Source organism: Ictidomys tridecemlineatus, chromosome 9 (assembly GCF_052094955.1).
Source record: "Ictidomys tridecemlineatus isolate mIctTri1 chromosome 9, mIctTri1.hap1, whole genome shotgun sequence".
Classification (NCBI taxonomy): Eukaryota; Metazoa; Chordata; class Mammalia; order Rodentia; family Sciuridae; genus Ictidomys; species Ictidomys tridecemlineatus.
In genome coordinates, this window is record NC_135485.1 from 142,573,784 (window position 1) to 142,593,301 (window position 19,518).

A 19,518-nucleotide genomic window follows, 5' to 3' on the forward strand; every position below is an offset into this window, starting at 1 on the left:
CCCCTGCCCCCACACTTTTTTTGTGTGTTAGCATTGACTATGAGAGAGGAATTTGGCCTTTGTATTTTGGGGATTGGCTTATTTCACTTAGCATGACAGTCTCCAGTTCTATCTATTTACTGGCAGATGCCATAATTTCATTCTCTTTTATTGCTGAGGAATATTGCATTGTATATATATGCCACATTTTTTTTATCCATTCATCTATTGAAGGGCACCTAGACTGGTTCCATGGCTTTGCTATTGTGAATTGAGCTGCTATGAACATTGATGTGGCTGCATCAGTGTAGTATGATAATTTTAAGTCCTTTGGGTGCAAACCTAGTAGTGGAATAACTGGGTCAAATGGGGGTTCCATTCCAGGTTTTCTGAGGCGTCTCCATACTGCTTTCCAGAGTGGCTGCACAAATTTGCAGTCCCACCAGCAACGTACAAGTGTACCTTTCCCCCCATATCCTTGCCAACATTTATTGTTACTTGTAGTCTCCATAATTGCCATTCTGTCTGGAGTGAGATGAAATCTCAGTGTAGTTTTAGTTTGCATTTCTCTATTTGCTAGAGATTATGAACATTTTTTTCATATATTTGTTGACCATTGGTATTTCTTCTGTGAAGTGACTATTTCAGTTATTTTCCTTTATTGATTGGGTCATTTGTTTGGGGGCTCTTTATGAATCCTGGAGATTAATTCTTTATGTATCCTGGAGGTTAATGCTCTATCCGAGGTGTAGGTGGTGAAGATTTGCTTCCTTTCTGTAGGCTCTCTCGATGTCCCATAATCTTAAACCCTCCAAATCCTTAGTGGCTTAAAACAATGGCTATTCTAGTCTATCATATGACTTTGGGGATTGAGGATGAACTTTTCTGGATAATTCTTCTCTTCCATGTGGTGTTGACATTGGCCATGGTGCATATTCAGCTGACCAGTCTAGTGCACCTGTGTATATGCAGACTGAATGGATCATTTTCCAAACACCTCTCCTCTACTGGACAGTTTTTTTTTATAGTAACACATAAAGTGAAACTAATAATACCAATGCAGATGTAGAAAGACGTAGAAAGTGAAAAAACTTCTCATTCTGAACTTCGTGTAAATAATCTTACCAGTTTTTTAAAAAGAAAGTAAAATGGATATTATAGTACTAAAAAAATAAAAAAATACACACTTTATGTGCAATCTACAAACATCAGTATTTTTCGTTATAGTCTTATATAATGATATTTTAGGTAAATAATGGTTATTTGTAAAAATTATTTCTAAATAGTAACTAAAAGTTATTTTAGGAAAACTGAAAATTCTGCAAAAGATACAATTTAGGAAACTACTATCTTGTACCATTGATATAAAAATTTAATTTTCTTTAGATTTAAAACACTTATTTAAAATACAACAAATTTTAATTTTTAGTAATATTATATAGAATATTAGATAGAATATTAGATAGATACATTATATAGAAAAAGAATATTCTGGGCTGGGGATGTGGCTCAAGTGGTAGCACGCTCACCTAGCACGCGTGAGGCACTGGGCTCGATTCTCAGCACCACATAAAAACAAAATAAAGATATTGTGTCCACCTAAAATTAAAAAATAAATATTAAAAAATGAAAAAGAATATTCTATTCTGTTGAGTAGAGTGGAATATTCAAATTCAGCACAATATTTCATGTACAAACTAGAATTTGTACTTACCAATCATCAATATTATACCTTTGAATTTACACCTTGTTTCAATGATTTACATTTTAAATATACATAAAAAACCCCAAGTTGTCAGTTAGAATGGCAGAATGAAGAACTTGAGGTCTGGTGGGTTTTTTTTTTTTGTTTTTTTGTTTTTCCCCTTATTGACCATTACACTGTCATTGTTCACTTGAGTCTGCCATTGAAATGCAGAAGTATGTAGTAAATATATAGTCCTTGGGGCTGGAAATAGAACTGTCCCCAAAGACCTTGAAGTGAATGTGTTGCTGAGCCTGAACGTGCTAGGGTTGACCTTATAACTGGAGCTCTCCAAATTAAGTTCCATGTCCATGCAATGTTTATTACAGAATAAGTCACAAAAAGGTGCTCATTTGAGGTACCCATGCAGATTGTTAAAATGCCAGTAACCATAGCAATTGTTTAGAAATTAGACCAAAACAGGCTTGTTGTTGTTGTTGTTTAGGTAGTAATAGCTCATCTCTGATACGGTGCTGTGTTGCCAACCTATGGTGATATAAAACAGCCCAACTTGTAAAAATTATTTCTAAATTCTCCACACACATGAACTCCTTCATTACCTGCCTCTGGGGCAGATTAGTACATCACAGCTTTGGAGGGTCCAAGACCTTCAGAGCTTCCACAGGACGCTGGAGAGCTGAGCTCTGTGGAGACGGTCAACGGGAGCACCACCGGTGGCTCCTAGCAGGGCAGCCTTGGGACAGACCTCTCCCGTGGCCACGGAGGGCTCCCGAGAGAGAGGACCCTAAAAGATGCAGACGGAAGCTACAAAGCTTCTTAGACACACGGCACAAGCCAGGATATTGCTTCCCATGCGTTGTACTGGTCAATAATTCACGACAGTCACATTGAAGTTTGAGGAAAATTTTAGCCTCCACTTTTCAGTAGGAGAAGCTAAACGTCTGCAGGAATCTTTAATCTTCCAGGGTCAAGGTACCTTTTTATTCCCATGATCTTTGCATGTGTTTTGGCTCCTCTGCCTCCTTTACCTCTTATCTAACAGGTATCCCAGGCTTCTGGCTCACCTTCTGTCATAATCTTAGAATTTATGCATTGATTATTGTGATTTCTGATTTTACTCCGTTTCTGTTTCTGTTTATTGCACAAACCCCACCGGAGGCCATCGGGGCACAGGTGCCCAGTCTCTGGAGTCATGCTGGCCAGGTCCAAAAGATAAGTATTCAACCTCTCTGTGTTCCAGTTTTCCTGTCTGTGAAATGAGAATGATGACATTATCTAACTGTGTGACATCTGTCTTCTCCAACTGTGTGACATTTACGTGGCTTACTGTGTACAAAGCACTTGGGAAAATGTCTCTGGTGTGGATTATTCTTTTTTTTTTTTTGGCAGGGGAGGTGCTGGGGATTGAACCCAGGGTTTTGTGCATGTGAGGCAAGCACCCTACCAACTGAGCTATAGCCCCAGCCCCATGGCATGGATTATTCTTAACAAATGATAACCATTACCACTACGTATCATGATTTGGGTTACACAGAAACAGCTTCCGAAACAAAGATCTAAGAGCAAGCAGTGTATCTGGGAGACGATCCCAGCAAACACAGGCAGGAAAGCCAGGACAGGAAAAGGAAATGAATGGGAGCCAGTAAAGGGCCTGTCACAGCCCAGGAGACCGATCCTAATCCCACTGGGGAAGTCTGGGAGCCAGTGTAACTCTGTGTTTCACAGTGGCCTCAACAAGAGGCAAGGGAACTGGGTAGCACACATACCACCTGTCACCATTGCTGCATAAGGACGTCTTTAAGGTCAGTGAACTTCTCTTTATGTGTGACAGTCCTCAGGAAAAGGGCTGTGGGTGAAGATGTGGCTGTGGGCACAGATGTGCTACGGCCTGGGGGCCGTGGTGGCTTCCATGAGACTGTTACTCCTCTGCCCAGGGTTATAAATTGGGGTTCTATTACGACTTTACTGCTCTGAAAACTGGCCAAACCTAGCTTGGAAAGAAAAGAAAGTGATTCCTGTGAGCTTGGGGGGAGAAAGGATTAGTAGAGGAGTAGAAGTAACCGAGGACAGTGCCAAGGATAACCATCTCGCATGCCCACGCCGGAGCCTTGTTGAGCCCTCTCACCATCGGGCTCTCTGTATTCATCTGCTTTATTTCCCGACGTTTCCTTTTATTATTCCTCCATTCAGCAAGGCTGAGCCAATCACACAGTGAGCATTAATCTTGGTCATTGCCACTTTAAATGTAGGATGACAATAACATACGTGCAGTGAAGTAGGAGAATTTCTCACTTACCAGCCCACTGCAGATTTACGGCTGCAAAAACAGTCTGCAAGCTGCAGCAGGCACACACAATTTTTTTTTCCTCAAAATACATTCATAAATACTGAGGAAGTCGTTGTAACTCACAGGCTAATGTTTTAAAGTCTGGTTTGAGCTTGCAAAAGTCATTCAACACTACTGATCAGTTACCCTAGGACTGAAACCTTCCATCAGATTCTCAGGAGCCTTTCCTGAAATCTATACAGGCAAAGCAGGAAGCAGGCTGAGAAAGAAGTCTCCAGGGAAGGGCATGGGCTTGGCCCGTATCCCTCTGGGTTGCTTTTGGATCTGATCTCTGACCCGGGAACCAAAGGGAGGTGGTGCAGGGCTGGTTTTCATCAAGGAGGGCTCCCACCTCCTCCTGGAGTTAGCTGGACTGAGCCACACGGGGAATGTGTTTCAAGTGGTATCCTCATTAAAAATGAAAACCAGGGGAAGTCATAGGAGAAAAGCACTGCAAATCACCGCTGTTTGTTTGGGCAGGGTATTACCACTGTGCCGCAGCGTTTCTCTTTTCTCAGTTTGGAATCAATCCCTTGAAACCAGAGCTAGCTGCGTCAGATGTCCAATCAGCTAGTATTTGGTGAGGGCTCAGAAATACACCACTGAGTGTGTAAGTGAGTAGGAAAAATAAATAAACGAATAAAACCCCCAAAACAAAATGAAACTAACTGGCCTGGAGGAGTCTGTGGCTCCACAGGACAGACTTACATTCAGAACAGATGTGGAGTTACAGATGCACTGGTGCCTGGGTTACTGGTGTGTGCTTGGGAAGAGGGACTTGGCTGGAGAAGGGGGAGGGGTCAGGGAGGAAGTGCAAAGCCTGGACTGAAGCCTCTTTGACTGGGGGGTAAAGAGCACTAGGCAGGTGGAGTTGAATGTTTAGCTCATCAGCTTTAAATTGTGGCTGGTGGCTACTCTGTTGAACATCACAGGCCAAGACAATGCTTTTATTCTGAGACTGAACCACCCAGGGACAGTGGAAACCGGGGGAACAGAGGAGAAGGGCTGGGAGGAGGCAGGGCCGTCTTGGTTGTGGAAGCTGCTGCTTGTGGGGAGAAGGCCCGGGTGTTGGGGCCCAGGGAGTGGACAGAAACCGTGGTAGGTAGTCATCCGAGTGAGGTGAAATTGACCCGATGTGAGATTAACCACTGTCCTGGGAAAATCCAGTGTCAGTTGGTGCACTTGAAATATCATGCCATGGCCTCTGTGTAGATCCAGACATTTCCATCATTCCTAAGGGAAACCCCGAAGCCAGTAAGCATTGCTCAGCTGGCTGCTGTCTCCAGGCCCTGGGAAGCGCCATCTGCATTCACACAGCCTGACCCCGTGTAGGCATCTCAGGTGGATGGACTCATGCAACATGGGGCCTTCTGTGTCTGGCTCTTGTCACCTCATAGCAGCACTCTTCACAACACTCAACGGGTGAAGCAGCCCAGATTTCCAACCGGCAACAATTTATATATATACACATGTACATAAAATCTACAGAAGGGATGCCTTTACGTGTTACAGTGTGCATGAACCACACTCGTTACTTTAGCAGGGAATTTAATCTACGAAATCATGACCCAGATATGAAGTTGTTAACTAGATAATGAAAATGGAAAAAGAGATACGGCAGAGGAGGCCGCTGCAGGAAGCAGCCACCCATCCTAGGGTTGGAACAAAGGGAGTGGAATTTTAAAACTCAGAAATCTGCAAGAACCCGAAAGAGCTGGAGTTCTGACCTTGTGGGCAGCATTCTGCTCTGCTTGTGCTGCAGCCTTCGAAGGATGCCTGGGGCTGGTTCTGGAAGGGCCCGGAAAACCACAGAGTTCAACCACTGCTAGGGGAAGGCACGGCTGCTGCCCGGCTGGGCCCAGAGGCTTTGTGAGGTGACTCTCACAGGACCAGCAAGCAGGGGGCAGCCTACAGAAGCCAGCAGACAGGAAGGGCTGGCCCTGCTCCCTCCTGCAGCCCTGCAGCTCCTCTGCCCCAGTGGAAAAGTCTGACAGGGTCTCAACTGGCAAAGGGCTGAGGTTTGCAGAGCCCCAGCCCCAGCATCAGAGTGCATGGGATCGTTTGGAGCCAGAGGAAATCGTTTAATAACTGGCACTATCTGTAAAAGAGAAGGACTTTGGTTCCCTGACAGAGCTGGCGGGTATAGGGCATCGCCAAGACCGCAGGCACGGAGTTCTGTAACCACGAGGAGTCTCATGCTCCTTTTATTTCTTGCAGTGTGTAGGCAAAGAAGACCTCGCTGGCCAAGGCAGAGTGAAGTAGGATGTATTTTACTGTATTTAGATCCTTCGAATTTTCAAGTCCCCCTACTCCCTGCCGTTCTCCACACTGTAAGAAGACACTTACTGCAGGTTTTTAGCAACACCCGAGCAGCTCTGTTGCTGCATCTGGCCATTCAGGGAGGAGTCATGCCATTCTCACCTTCATTAGAAAAAAATTGAACTGTAATCCACAGACTGCAAAATTGACCATTTTAAAATATCCGATTCAGTGGTTTTTAATATTGTCATAAGATTTCATAATATCTCTACTAATTCCAGAATGTTTTAACCGCCACCCTCTCAAAAACCCCTCCATATTCATATTAAGTAATTGGGCACCAACCACACTGACCTCCAACTCCTGTCATCCACCAACCCACTTTCTCTCTCTTGCCGATTTGCCTTTTCTGGAAATTTCTCATACGTGGAATCGTACAATATGTGGCCTTTTACACATGGTTTCTTGCATGCACCATCCTGTTCTCAAGGTTTCCCATGTCGTAGGATTTACCAGTGCTTCCTTCCGGTTTGGGTTGCTGAATGATATTCACCGTATGGCCTCATCACATTTTGTTCACTGGCTCATCAGTTGTTCCTGTGGTGAGTTGTCTCACTTTCTAGTTACGGTGACTAATGCTGTGGTAAACGCTCACATGCAGGTGTTCTTGTGGACACAGGTTTTCATTACTCTTGGACGGCATATTCTAGGAATGGAACTGTTGGGTCATATGGTCTTTTAGTCTGTTTCCCAACACCTTAGACTGGGTAATTTATACATGAAAGACATTTATGTATTTATTTATTTAGGGGGCATTGGGAAAATTAGTTTTATTAAACTTTATTTTGATTTTTCTTCCATATTTTAAATTGGTGCATTATAGTTGTACATAGTTGTGGGATTTATTGTTACGTATTTTCATTTGCACACAATATAACAATATGATTTGGCCAATAGTATTCCCCAGTGTTCCCCCTTTCCTTTTCCTCCTCCTTCTCCCTGGTCCCTTTCCTCTACTTTATTGACCTCCCTTAAATTTTCACGAGAGCCTTCCACTTTTCTTTTCCATTCTTCTCTCTAGCTTCTACCTATGAGAGAAAGCAAATGACTCTTGACCTTTTGAGTTGGGCTTATTTTGCTTAACATAATGTTCTCAAGTTTCATTCATTTTTCTTGAAAATGACACAAACTAATTTTTCTTTATGGCTGAATAAAACTCCATTGTGCATATACTACATTTTCTTTATCCATTCATTCATGGACAGTCTCGTAGGCTGGTTCCATAGTTTGGCTATTGTGAATTGTGCTGCTGTAAACATGGGTATACACGTATCACTATAGTGTGTGACTTTAATTCTTTAGGATAAATACAAGGACTACCAAAGCTGGATCATATGGTGGTTCCATGCCTAGTCTTTTGAGAAACCTCCATACAGATTTCCACAGTGGTTGTGCTAATTTACAATCCCACCAACAGTGTAAAACTTTTCCTTTTTCTCCAGTATTTATTATTGGTTGTATTCCCAATGATGGCCAGTCCTGTTGAAGTGGAATGAAATATCAGTGTAGCTTTGTTTACATTTCCCTAGTTACTAATGATATTGAACATTTAAAAAAAGTTTTTTTTTTTTTTAGTTGTAGTTGAACACAATACATTTATTTTATTTTTTTATGTGGTGCTTAGGATCGAATCCAGAGCCTCGCATGTGCTAGGCGAGTACTCTGCTGCTGAGCCACAACCCCTGCCCTAATATTGAACATTTTTTAAAAAAACAATATTTAAAAAAACCCAAAATTTTGTTGTTCTTTTTTTTATTAGTTGCTCAAGACAATACAATGATCTTGACATATCATACATTTGATTCAAATGGAGTATAAATTCTTGTTTTTCCACGTGTACAGATTGCAGGATCACATTGGTTATACAGCCATGTATGTACATACAGCAATACTAGTGTCTGTTGTTCATTCGTATTTCTTCATATGAGCAGTATCTGTTTCTTCATTTGTCCACTTATCAATTGGCTTGTTTTGGGGGGAGATGTTATTTTTTTGAGTTCTTTATATATTCTAGATATTAATCCTCTGTCAGAAAAGTAGCTAGCAAAGATTTTCTCCCATTCTGTAGGCTCTCAACATTCTTAATTGTTTTCTTTGCCATGCAGAACTTTTAAATTTGATGCCATCCCATTTATTGGCTCTTGGCATGATTTCTGGATCTTTATAGGTCCTCTTGAGAAAGTTGTTGCCTATGGCCATATGCTGGAATGTTGACTCTAAGTTTTCTTCTAGGAGTGCATGATTTCGGATCTAATTTGTAGGTCTCTGACTCACTTTGGGTTGATTTTTGATCAGGGTGAAAGATAAGGGTCTATCTCATTCTTCTACATATATATAGCCAGTTTTCCCAGCACCATTATTTTAGAAGCCTGACTTTTCTCCAGTGAATGTTGTGGTACCTTTGCCAAGGATCAGATGAGTGCATCTGTGTCTTCTATTCTGCACCATTGGTCTATGTATCTGCTTTTATGCCAGAGCCATGCAGCTTTTGTTACTATACTATATCTTTGTAGTGTACTTTGAAGTCAGTATTGTGATGCCCCCAGAATTTCTTTCTTTCTTTCTTTTTTTTTTTTTTTTTTTTTGCTTAGAATTGCTGTGCTATTCTGGATCTTTTATTCTTCCAAATGAATTTAGGACTATTTTCCCTAGTTCTCTGAAGAATACCATTGGTATTTTGATGGGGATTACATTGAATCTGTACATTGTTTTTGGTAGTACAACCATTTTAACAACATTAATTTCTCTTATCCATGAACATGGGAAGTCTTTCCATCTTCTTGTGTCTTCTTTAATTTCTTTCTTCAAATTTCCATAGTTTTCATTTCATAGTTTCAAAGTTCTTTCACTTTCTTCATTAGATTTATTCCTAGGTATTGTATTTTTTTCCCCAAGGTTTTGTTAATGTGATTGTTTTCCTGACTTCTTTCTTAGTACATTCATTATTGGTATATAGGAAAAATATTGACATTTATATGTTGATTTTTTAACCTTCTACTTTTTGAAATTATTTATTAGCTCAAGCAGTCTTTTGGTGGAGCTTTTAGGATCTTCTAATTATAGGATCATATCATCTGCAAACAGTGATAATTTTTGACTTCTTCCTTTTCTGTTTTTTTTCCTTTTATTTCTTTCTTTTCCTTAATTGGTCTGGCTAAGATTTCTAGTACTATATTGAATAGGAGCGGTGAGAGTAAGCATCTTTATCTCATTTTCCCCATTTACTCTGTTGGCTTTAGATTTTTCATATGTCTCCTTTGTGATGTTGAGGTAGAGTCCTTATATCCCTAGTAGCTTCTTCAGTTTTTTTTTTTTTTGTCATGATGGGTGTTGAATTTCATTGAAGGTTTTCTCTGCATCTACTGAGAGGACCAAGTGATTTTTGTCTTTAATTCCATTTATGTGATGAATCACAATTATTGATTTGTGTAGGTTGAACCATCCTTAGATCTCTGGGTAAATTCAACTTTGTCATGATGTACACTCTAAATATGTCGTTGAATATAATTTGCTAATATTTGATTGAGGATTTTTGCATCTAAGTTCATCAGGGATATTGGCCTGTATCCTTTTTTTTTTTTTTAAAGAGAGAGTGAGAGAGGAAAGAGAGAGATAGAGATAATTTTTTTAATATTTATTTTTTAGTTCTCGGCGGACACAACATCTTTGTTGGTATGTGGTGCTGAGGATCGAACCTGGGCTGCACACATGCCAGGGGAGCACGCTACCGCTTGAGCCACATCCCCAGCCCCGTGGCCTGTATTCTTAATGTGGCAAACCATTCATTTCTGTTGAGAGCCACAGCCAAAGGGGCCCCAGCAAACTTCCAGCTGCCAGCAAGCTTCAGACTGCCCCAGCAACATCTAGCTGATTGGCTCCTCTGCGGTGATGTTCATTGGGCTGTTTCCCTGCCCTTCAGACTGCCAGCTGATGATTGGCTCACAGCGGCCCCAGCAACATCTAGCTGATTGGCTCCTCCACGGAGCTGCTCATTGGGTGACTTCTTTGGCTCTGCCCACGCAACCCAGCCAATCGGCCTCAAGAGGAGGAGGATTGTGGGAGGTTGAGAGGCTGGTGTGGGAGAGAGAGGCTTGTGGAAGCCGGTGGTGGCAGTTGGGCTCTGAGGGTTTTTCCCTGGAGCTGTTTTGTTTGGCGTTTGTAGTTCTAAAAATAAAGTTAGTTTCTTTTTGACAAGTGGCTCCTGATTTGTGCCAAGCCAGACTTCGGCACATTTCAACTCACAGTTTTGGGTCTGGGAAGTCTAAGACTGGGCAGCTGCATCTACTGAGGGCTTTGTCATGCTGCCTCCACTCACGTTGGACAGTGGAAGGGCAAGCTGGTGTGTGCTGGAGGAACTAGCCAACGTGGAGGAAGCTGAGCCATTTCCCAACTCTGCGCCCCTGAGGCAACCAGTCCATAAATCCTACAGTGTCATTGTCGTCAGGGTTTTACACTTGCTCTCTTTACAAGGAAAGAGCTTGTTAGATTCAGTATTTTCAGTCTTATTAGGATTATTTTTGACTCATCTCAGCAAAAAAAATATACACAGGACTTTATCTAAAACTGTCAACACTCATGAAAGTGTTGAAAGACCTGATGTTAAATTAGAGTATCTATTTTTTTGATTAAATATTCTGCTTTTAGAACTCTGTCTTGTAGGATAGAAGCATCAGTATAAAGCACATCTGCAAAAACACTAAAGTAGGATTATTGGTAGTAACTAAAACATTGGGAAGAAAACCTATATGTCCATCAGTCTAGGGATTGGTGTCTTACTAATTACGAATTGGTGTATGATTGGTGTATTTACTAATATTATGTACTGATTATACACTTATTAAAAAGAATTTGATGGGCTGGGGATAGAGCTCCGTTGGTAGAGTGCTTGCCTCATATGCACAAAGGCCCTGGGTTCGATCCTCAGCATACCTCTCTCTCTCTCTCTCTCTCTCTCTCTCTCTCTCACACACACACACACACACACACACACACACACACACACAATGAGTTTGAGGCATATCTGCTAATCCAGAGGGATATCCATGATCTACTATGTTTAAGAATATCATCCCAGACTTGTAAATAAGTACAAAGATGATCTTAATATCCTGTTGTACCATTTCTAGCAAGCCAGAATGAAAGTTGTCTAGCTTTCTCCCAGAGGGAAATGAAACTTGGTTTGACTGAATATTTACACGTGTTTAGGGCCAGAAATTTGATGAGTTGGTAAAGTTAGAGGTTAACATATTGGGATCAAACAATGGATGATCAATTGTTGTGGAATTTCCCCTTAGTGTTCTTTATGAACATCTTTAATATTAAATTAAGAATGAATTCACAAAATAAAGCAATGAACGCAATGGCATTTTTTTTTTCTCTCTGCAGAAGATGATACCAAGTCATGATTTTATTTCCCTGTAGGACAATGACCACTTCCATATTTACTCTAGCACTTAATGGCTGCACTCCAAGTTTCTCATATACAAATTGAATCAGCTTTCTCATTCTTCTGGTTTATTCATTAATGATTAAAACAAAATTCTGACACGTGCCCATTACTCTTTTTGTATGGAAATTTCACATTGATGTGATAATGATTATTAAATAAAAAAGCAAATTGCAGAGTACTGTGTATAGATTGCTTTTCATTTACACACCTGTCTCTATGTTTGTATCAGTGTGGATACAAGTGTAAAAAAAATAACATAGTGGAGTGTTAATGTTACTCCAGTTACCTTAGGGGGTGCAAGGGAAATTATATGTACATTGCTTTATTTTGTGAATTCCTTCTTAATTTAATAGTTGAACACATTCATAAAGAAAATCAGGGGAAACTCTCTTAGAAGATTCTGCAACAATTGACCATCCATTGTTTATTTCCATAGAGTAAACAATAAATTCTTAATGGAAAGCTTGCATTTCAAATGAAAAATAATTTCACAAAATTGGAGTTTTGTTATGCTAGCTGCATCCACTCATGCTTGTAAAAATAGTTTGAAATGTATTAAAACACTTTTCTCTTTTGCTTTTATGTATATATAACCTAGCCTATGTGTGGTGCATGTCTGTAATTCCAGCATCTTGGGGGCTGAGACAGGAGGATCTCAAGTTCAAACTCAGCCTCAGCAAAAGCAAGGTGCGAAGAAACTCAGTGAGATCCTATCTCTAAATAAAATACAAAATAGGGCTGGGGATGTGACTCAGTGGTCTAGTGCCTCTGAGTTCAATTGCCAGAATCAAAACAAAACCAAAAAACAGAACAACGTAACCTTTGCTCTGATTGTTCTAGAGATCCGTTTACTTGGGGTGGGGAAGAAAAGAAGGTTATGGAAAGAACCTAATTCCTCAATTAAAATTAGCTCCAAGATGATAGTTTTGTAATCCAGGCTGTTGTCTGAAAAGATAATAGTTTGTTTTTGTATGTGTGTGTGTGTGTGTGTGTGTATGTGTGTGTTTGTGTGTGTGTGTGTTTAATCCCATATTCTCCCACTTTAGTATACTAAAATGCAAATTTGGAGCAGCACTGAATCCCCAGAGTAGAGGAGGTACCCTTCTGGGCCATGAGTCTTCTGCCTGTCAGGGGAAATCATGGTAAAGAAGGACCACTGGGTATCACCTGCAGAGACAGCTCAAATTACAGGATTGGACTAAGGTTTAAACCAAATTTAACATTAGTAATCCCCCACCCCCACAACTGCCCAGAGAAGGGAGGGTCATGAGGAAAGATGTATTAACTACAAAGAAAGTGAGACGCTGTGTTCTCACTGTAGACTTGGGCCGAGATGTGAGGACTTTACAGTGCCTTTACAGTTTTGTGTTTTATAAACCTAGTTAGGATTGGGTACAGTGTGGGGCAGCGGTCAGGGCCTGGGCTCTGAAATCAGGTTGACCCTTTAATATTATTTATTCTTTGGTAGGTAATTTATTTAACTTGAAAGAACCTCTGTTACTTGTCTGTAAAATAATTATGTGCACAGAGTGCCCCATACAGTGCTTGGCACAAAGCAGGCGCTCAGGAACTGTCAGTGATCTTCACGTCTCTCAGGGTGTGATGTCAAACCACTCAATTTTGGAGAGAGTCTATAAAAGTGCTTCTTTGCCAGTACAGAACACATTGTGGATATTGCCTATTATTGTTCCTTGGCTCAGAAAAATCTCCCATTATTTAATATTTAACAAGACATTTGTAATGGTTGCCACCTCTTTTATTAATAGAATGTTTTCTCTTATTAGAGTACAAGAGAAAAGCTGACTGAACTCTTGGGTGTGGGTGTGTTCTGCTGAAATCCATAAGAATTTCACCAGGGCACGTCTATTGGGATTATAAATATGTGTGAGTGTGGTTTTGGTGGTTTGAAAATGTGCAAAGAACCTCTTTTATGGGAATTTTTAATAGTATATATATTGCATAGAAAAAAGATGTTGAGGGTCATGATTCAGGAAACTTGGGCAAAATAATCTTTAATGGATCATTTATCTTATTTAAACTGCCTGGACTGTGGACAATTTGTTTGTCTGTTTATTTATTTATGCAGTACATGGACTTGAAAAATAGACAGTTATAGTTCTCTTCTCCCTTTTGCCAGTATAGCTGAAGGGGTTACATTTCTATTGTCCAAATAAAGACTCATGAACGTGAGAGGATTATAAGGAATAGTGTTAAGGAAGACTTAATTAGTGTTTTAAAAAGGCATTGATTCTTTTGATTAACTCTGAGACATGTTTGGACAAATAGGCAAAGTGAGGTAAAAAAATGGAAATATTTAGTGAACTGATCAGATCAACATATGAATAATGGTTCAATTTATAAAGGGCTTATTGATTTTTGTTAAATGACTTCCAGATGTGTTTGCATTTTTATAACTTATTATAACCCATATTATAATATTTATAAATAATGCAGAGAATTCTTTGGAGATGATGCTATATATAATAAACTGATCTACACCAGATGGCATTAGGTAAGAGGCAAATACTGCTAAAGTTAAGGGTCTATGTGGTATAGGATTTTAAGCAATTTTCATGCAAGTTGTAAAATACCAGATACGTAAATGTAGAAATGTGCATTGCTTCTAAAAGGGAAATTTTCAAGTTTAATCAGATTCTCATCTCACATGTGAGATGGCCATTTTTCTGTAAAGTTAGAAAGTGCTACTATAATTATTAATTCTATAACTCAGTAGTAAGTGATAGTTTTCAAAGACCACTTTCCCAAATGGCTAGACAACTCTTCATAAAAAATCAGGTTGATTTTGGGGGATGTGGCATTATTAAATAATAATTAAAGATGCAGGGCAAAACATATTGTATACAATATATATAAATATTTCTATATATGTATAAACACACATGTACAGTATGTGGTTGTAAAGTAGATTGAGGATAACATAAATGTAAGAGAGAAGAATCTCACCTAAAAAGAAGGAATCAATTTAAAAACTGTCTATAAATGTAAAGCAATTAAATTTTATTAGGATAAGTGGTTCTGAAAGATTAAAGTAAAAAAAAAGGAATAAGATAAAAGAAAAACAATGTTTTTTGGTGGTGCTGAGGATTGAACCCAGGCCTTGTGCATGTGAGGCAATCACTTTACCAACTGATCTATTGAGCTGAATCCCCAGCCAAAAGAAAAATGTTTTCTGGAAAACAGCAGAAAAGAGAGAAACAAACATAAAAAAGCTCAATTTTTCTCAGCAAAGCTCTGTATTCTGCCTGTACCAATAGTAGATATCAAGTGCCATATCTGGAAAAGTGCCTAATTTCATCTCATGAGCTCATTCATTATGAGAAATCTGATTATCATTTAAAAATCCTATCATTTTGTCCTAAACTCATCAATGAAAAAAAGAGACTGATGGATTGGATTAAAAAACAAGACTCAACAATCTACTGTCTCCAAGAAACTCACCTCATGGGCAAAGACATCCACAGACTGAAGGGAAAAAAATGTATCAATCACGTAGATCTCATAAACAAGCAGGAGTTTCTATACTTATATCAGATAAAGTGGACTTCAAACTAAAGTTCACCAAAAGGGACAAAGCAGGTCATTTCATACTAATTAAGGGAATTATACACCAACAAGACATAACAATTGCAAATATTTTTTCCCCAAACAATGTAACATCTACATACATCAAAGAAACACTTCTCAATTTCAAGAATCAAATAGACCACAACACAATGATACTGGTGACTTTAACATCCCTGGATAAATCCTCCAAACAAAAATGAAATAAAGAAGCTATAGAACTAAAAAATACAATTAATATTTTAGGCTTAATAGACATAAATAGAATATTTCATCCATTAGTAACAATATACTTTCTTCTCATAGGACATGGATCCTTGTCTAAAATAAATCACACTTTAGGTCACAAAGCAAATCATAGCAAATGGAAAAAAATAGAGATAATAGCTTGCATTCTATCAAATCATAAAGGAGTGAAACTAGAAATCAATGATAAAATAAAAAAATAGAAGCTAGTTTAACACCTGGAGACGGAATAATACACTATTGAATGACCAATGGATAGCTGAAGAAATCATGGACGAAATAAAAAAATACCTAGAGGTAAATGAGAACAGTGATACAACATAGCAAAATCTCTGAGACACTATGAAGGTGATTCTAAGAGGAAAGTTTATTGCATTGAGCTCATTCATTAAAAAAAATAGGAAGCCACCAAATAAATAACTGAATGTCATGTCTCAAAGCCCTAGAAAAAGAAAAACAAATCAACACCAAAAGCAGGAGAAGACAGGAAATTATTAAAACTAGAGCTGAACACAACAAAAAAAATTAAAAATTCTGTTTCAATGAAACAAAAAGTTAGTACTTTGAAAAATTAAATAAAATTGATAAACCCTTAGCCAAGCTAATGAAAGAGAGAGAGAGAGAGAGAGAGAGAGAGAGAGAGAGAGAGAGAGAAACTCAAATCACTAAAATTCATTATGAAAAAGGAAATATCACCACAGACACTATTGAAACACAGATGATAATCAGAAACTATTTTGAAACTGTATTCTAGTAAAATAGAAAATCATAAAGATATCAACAAATTTCTAGGGACAGACGACCTACCCAAAATGAAACAAAAGGGCGTAGAAAATTTAAATACATCAATTTCAAGCAAAAAAATTGAAGATGCCATCAAAAGCCTACCAACAAAGAAAAGCTCAGGACAAGAAAGATTCTCAGACAAGTTCTACCAGACCATCAAAGAAGGCAAACACCAATACTCCTGACATATAAAAGGAGGGAACCCTTCCAAACTCATTCTATGAAGCTAGTATCACCCTGATACCAAAGTCAGACAAAGATACGTCAAGGAAAGAAAACTTCAGACCAATATCCCTAATGAACAGAGATGCAAAAATTCTTAATAAAATATTGAAAATCACATACAAAAACATATTGAAAAGATAGTGCACCATGATCAAGTGGGGTTCATCCCAGGAATACAAGGTTGGTTCAATTCATGGGTATCAATAAACAAAACTCACCACATTCACAGACTTACAGACAAGAATCACATGATTATCTCAATAGATGTAGAAAAAAGCATTTGACAATATTAAGCATCCATTCATGTTATAATCACTGGAAAAATTAGGGATAGTAGGAAATACCTCAATATTATAAACGCTACAAATGCTAAACCCCAGGTGAACATCATTCTAAATGGAGAAAAATTGAAATCATTCTTTCTAAAAACTAGAACAAGACAGGCGTACCCTCTTAACTTCATATTCTGCTACTTTTCTGAATTCATTTATGAGTTCTAGAAGCTTTTGAGTGGATATTTTGACTTTATTAATATAGAATTATGTTGTTGACAAATAGGTATAGTTGGAGCTCTTTTCTTATTTGTATTCCTTTAATTGCTTTCTATTGACTAATTGCTCTGGCTAGGGTTTCTAGGACTATGTTGAAGAGAAGTGGTAAAAGAGGGCATCCCTGTCTTGTTCTAGTTTTTAGAGGGAATATATGTATCTATCTTTTGTATACACACATGGAATATTACTCAGCTATAAAGAAGAATGAAATTATGTAGCAATTTTACCCTTTGACAAAAGTAATAAATATAGTATTAAAGATCTCTTCATACAGAGACACATAACTTCAGGGGGTCCCTTTGACAAAGACTAGAATGTTGATGTGTCCCAACAATTGTGTAATGTGGGAACACCAAGAATTTGATGCTATTTGTTTTTTTTTTAGAAATAAATTAATATACATGCAGAGAGAAAACATTAATAATTATTTTAGTGATGGCCTCAGAATTCCCTGAAAGAAAACAGTGATTATGGGCTGGGGTTGTGGCTCAGCAGTAGAGCCCTGGGTTCGATCCTCTGCACCATATAAAAATAAATAAGTGAAATAAAGGTGCTGTGTCCAGCTACAACTAAAAAATAATAAAAAGAAAACAGTGATTGTTCTAGATGGGTGTGCTTCATTAGAAAGATAACTCTCCTTTTGGCATAGCACAAAAGACTTAAGCATTAATCATTTCTGACAAAACAACTTTCCAGTGAAGAGATGGCACCAGGACCATCTGGGCCAGGTTGCAGAGCTACTGTAAAACAGAAGCAGTTGAAGAGGCAGGGCCTTTAGAGTCAGCACCAACATATAGGTGATGGGCTGGGGATGTGGCTCAAGCGGTAACGTGCATGCCTGGCATGCGTGGGGCGCTGGGTTCAATCCTCAGCACCACATAAAATAAAATAAAAATTGTTGTGTCCACCGAAAACTGAAAAATAAAAATATTAAAAAAAAACCCATGCAGGTGATTCTCACCAGTTATGGGGACTACAGCTAATGTTTGGGTTAGATATTTGTGGACGTTTTTCATAGAAATTAAAAAAAAATGTTTTGTCTGGTGGTTGAATTTGAAGTAATTTTTTACTTTTGTTTTTAATATCCCCTCTGAACTATTTACAATGATCTTAATTAATTTTTTTAACATCCCTTTTCTATGTTCTTTAGTGAGGAATTATGGTTGTACATAAAGGAGGATTCATTGTTACATATTTGTAATCATGTATCTGAGTCTTCACTTTGAATAATGTCTGTTTTATGTAATTAGGTGAACTAACATTTGGGACATAAATAACTACTATCATTATATATTTTATTGCATTGTTCGTTTTACCAGTATGATGTGACCTTCTTTGTCTCTTATGATGAATTTTGGCTTGGTGTCTACTTTGTTGGATATGAGCATAGTTACTCCTGCTTGATTTCAGGCTCTGTTTTCATGGTGTATCAATTTTCATCTTTTGATAATTTTAATCTGTCTTTTCCTGTAAGGTGAGTCTCTTGTTAAGTATTATTTTTTAATCCATTCTGCTGGTTTATGTGTTTTAATTGAAGAATTGAGAAGATTTACATTCAATGTTTTTCTAGAGAAATGTTTATTTATTTCTACCATTTTGCCTTATTCATAACATTTGATTTGGTCCTGTTTCCCATTTGTTTTGCTGTTCTTCAAATGTTCATTTATTTGTTCATTTGTGAACTCGGGTTTGTTCTTGATTTCTACTGTGTGAAGTATTTCATTAAGTGTTTTCTGTAGTGCTGGCTTAGTAGCATGAATTCTTTTAGTTTCTGCTTATCTTGAAAGGTTTTTATTTCTTCAATTCTAGATAGCTTTGATGGATACAGCAATCTTGGTTGAAAGTTTTTTTATTCTTTCAGGATTTGGAACATTATTCTGAGCCTTCCTGTATTTTAGAGTTTGTGCTGAAAAACTAGAATTAATTCTGATTAGTTTGCTTTTATTTGTAACTTGACTTTTTTCTCTTGAGGCTTTTAAAATTCTGTTCTTGTTGGAGAGAAATGAATTACAGTAGATGGGGTAGAGAGAGAAGATGGGAGGGGAGGGGAGGGGGGATAGTAGGGGATAGGAAAGGCAGCAGAATACAACAGTCACTAATATGGCATTATGTAAAAATGTGGATGTGTAACCGATGTGATTCTGCAATTTGTATTTGGGGTAAAAATGGGAGTTCATAACCCACTTCAATCTAATGTATGGAATATGATATGTCAAGAGCTTTGTAATGTTGTGAACAACCAATAAAAAAAAATTCTGTTCTTGTTCTTTATTTTGGGAATTTTAATTGTAATGTATCATGAACAGTTTCTTGATCTTGTTTATTTTGGGTTCTGAATGCCTTGTGTATC

At 38.3% G+C, this 19,518-nt stretch overlaps 1 long non-coding RNA gene across 1 annotated transcript in view; it reads left to right on the plus strand.

The window, feature by feature from the left end:
• Window positions 1-3,376: 3,376 nt before the first annotated feature.
• LOC144366548 (uncharacterized) overlaps window positions 3,377-19,518 on the plus strand; it is a 31,715-nt gene continuing 15,573 nt past the window's right edge. The window contains exon 1 of the long non-coding RNA XR_013425603.1: window positions 3,377-3,486. This is a non-coding gene — a long non-coding RNA (uncharacterized LOC144366548). The remainder of the gene's footprint in view (window positions 3,487-19,518) is intronic.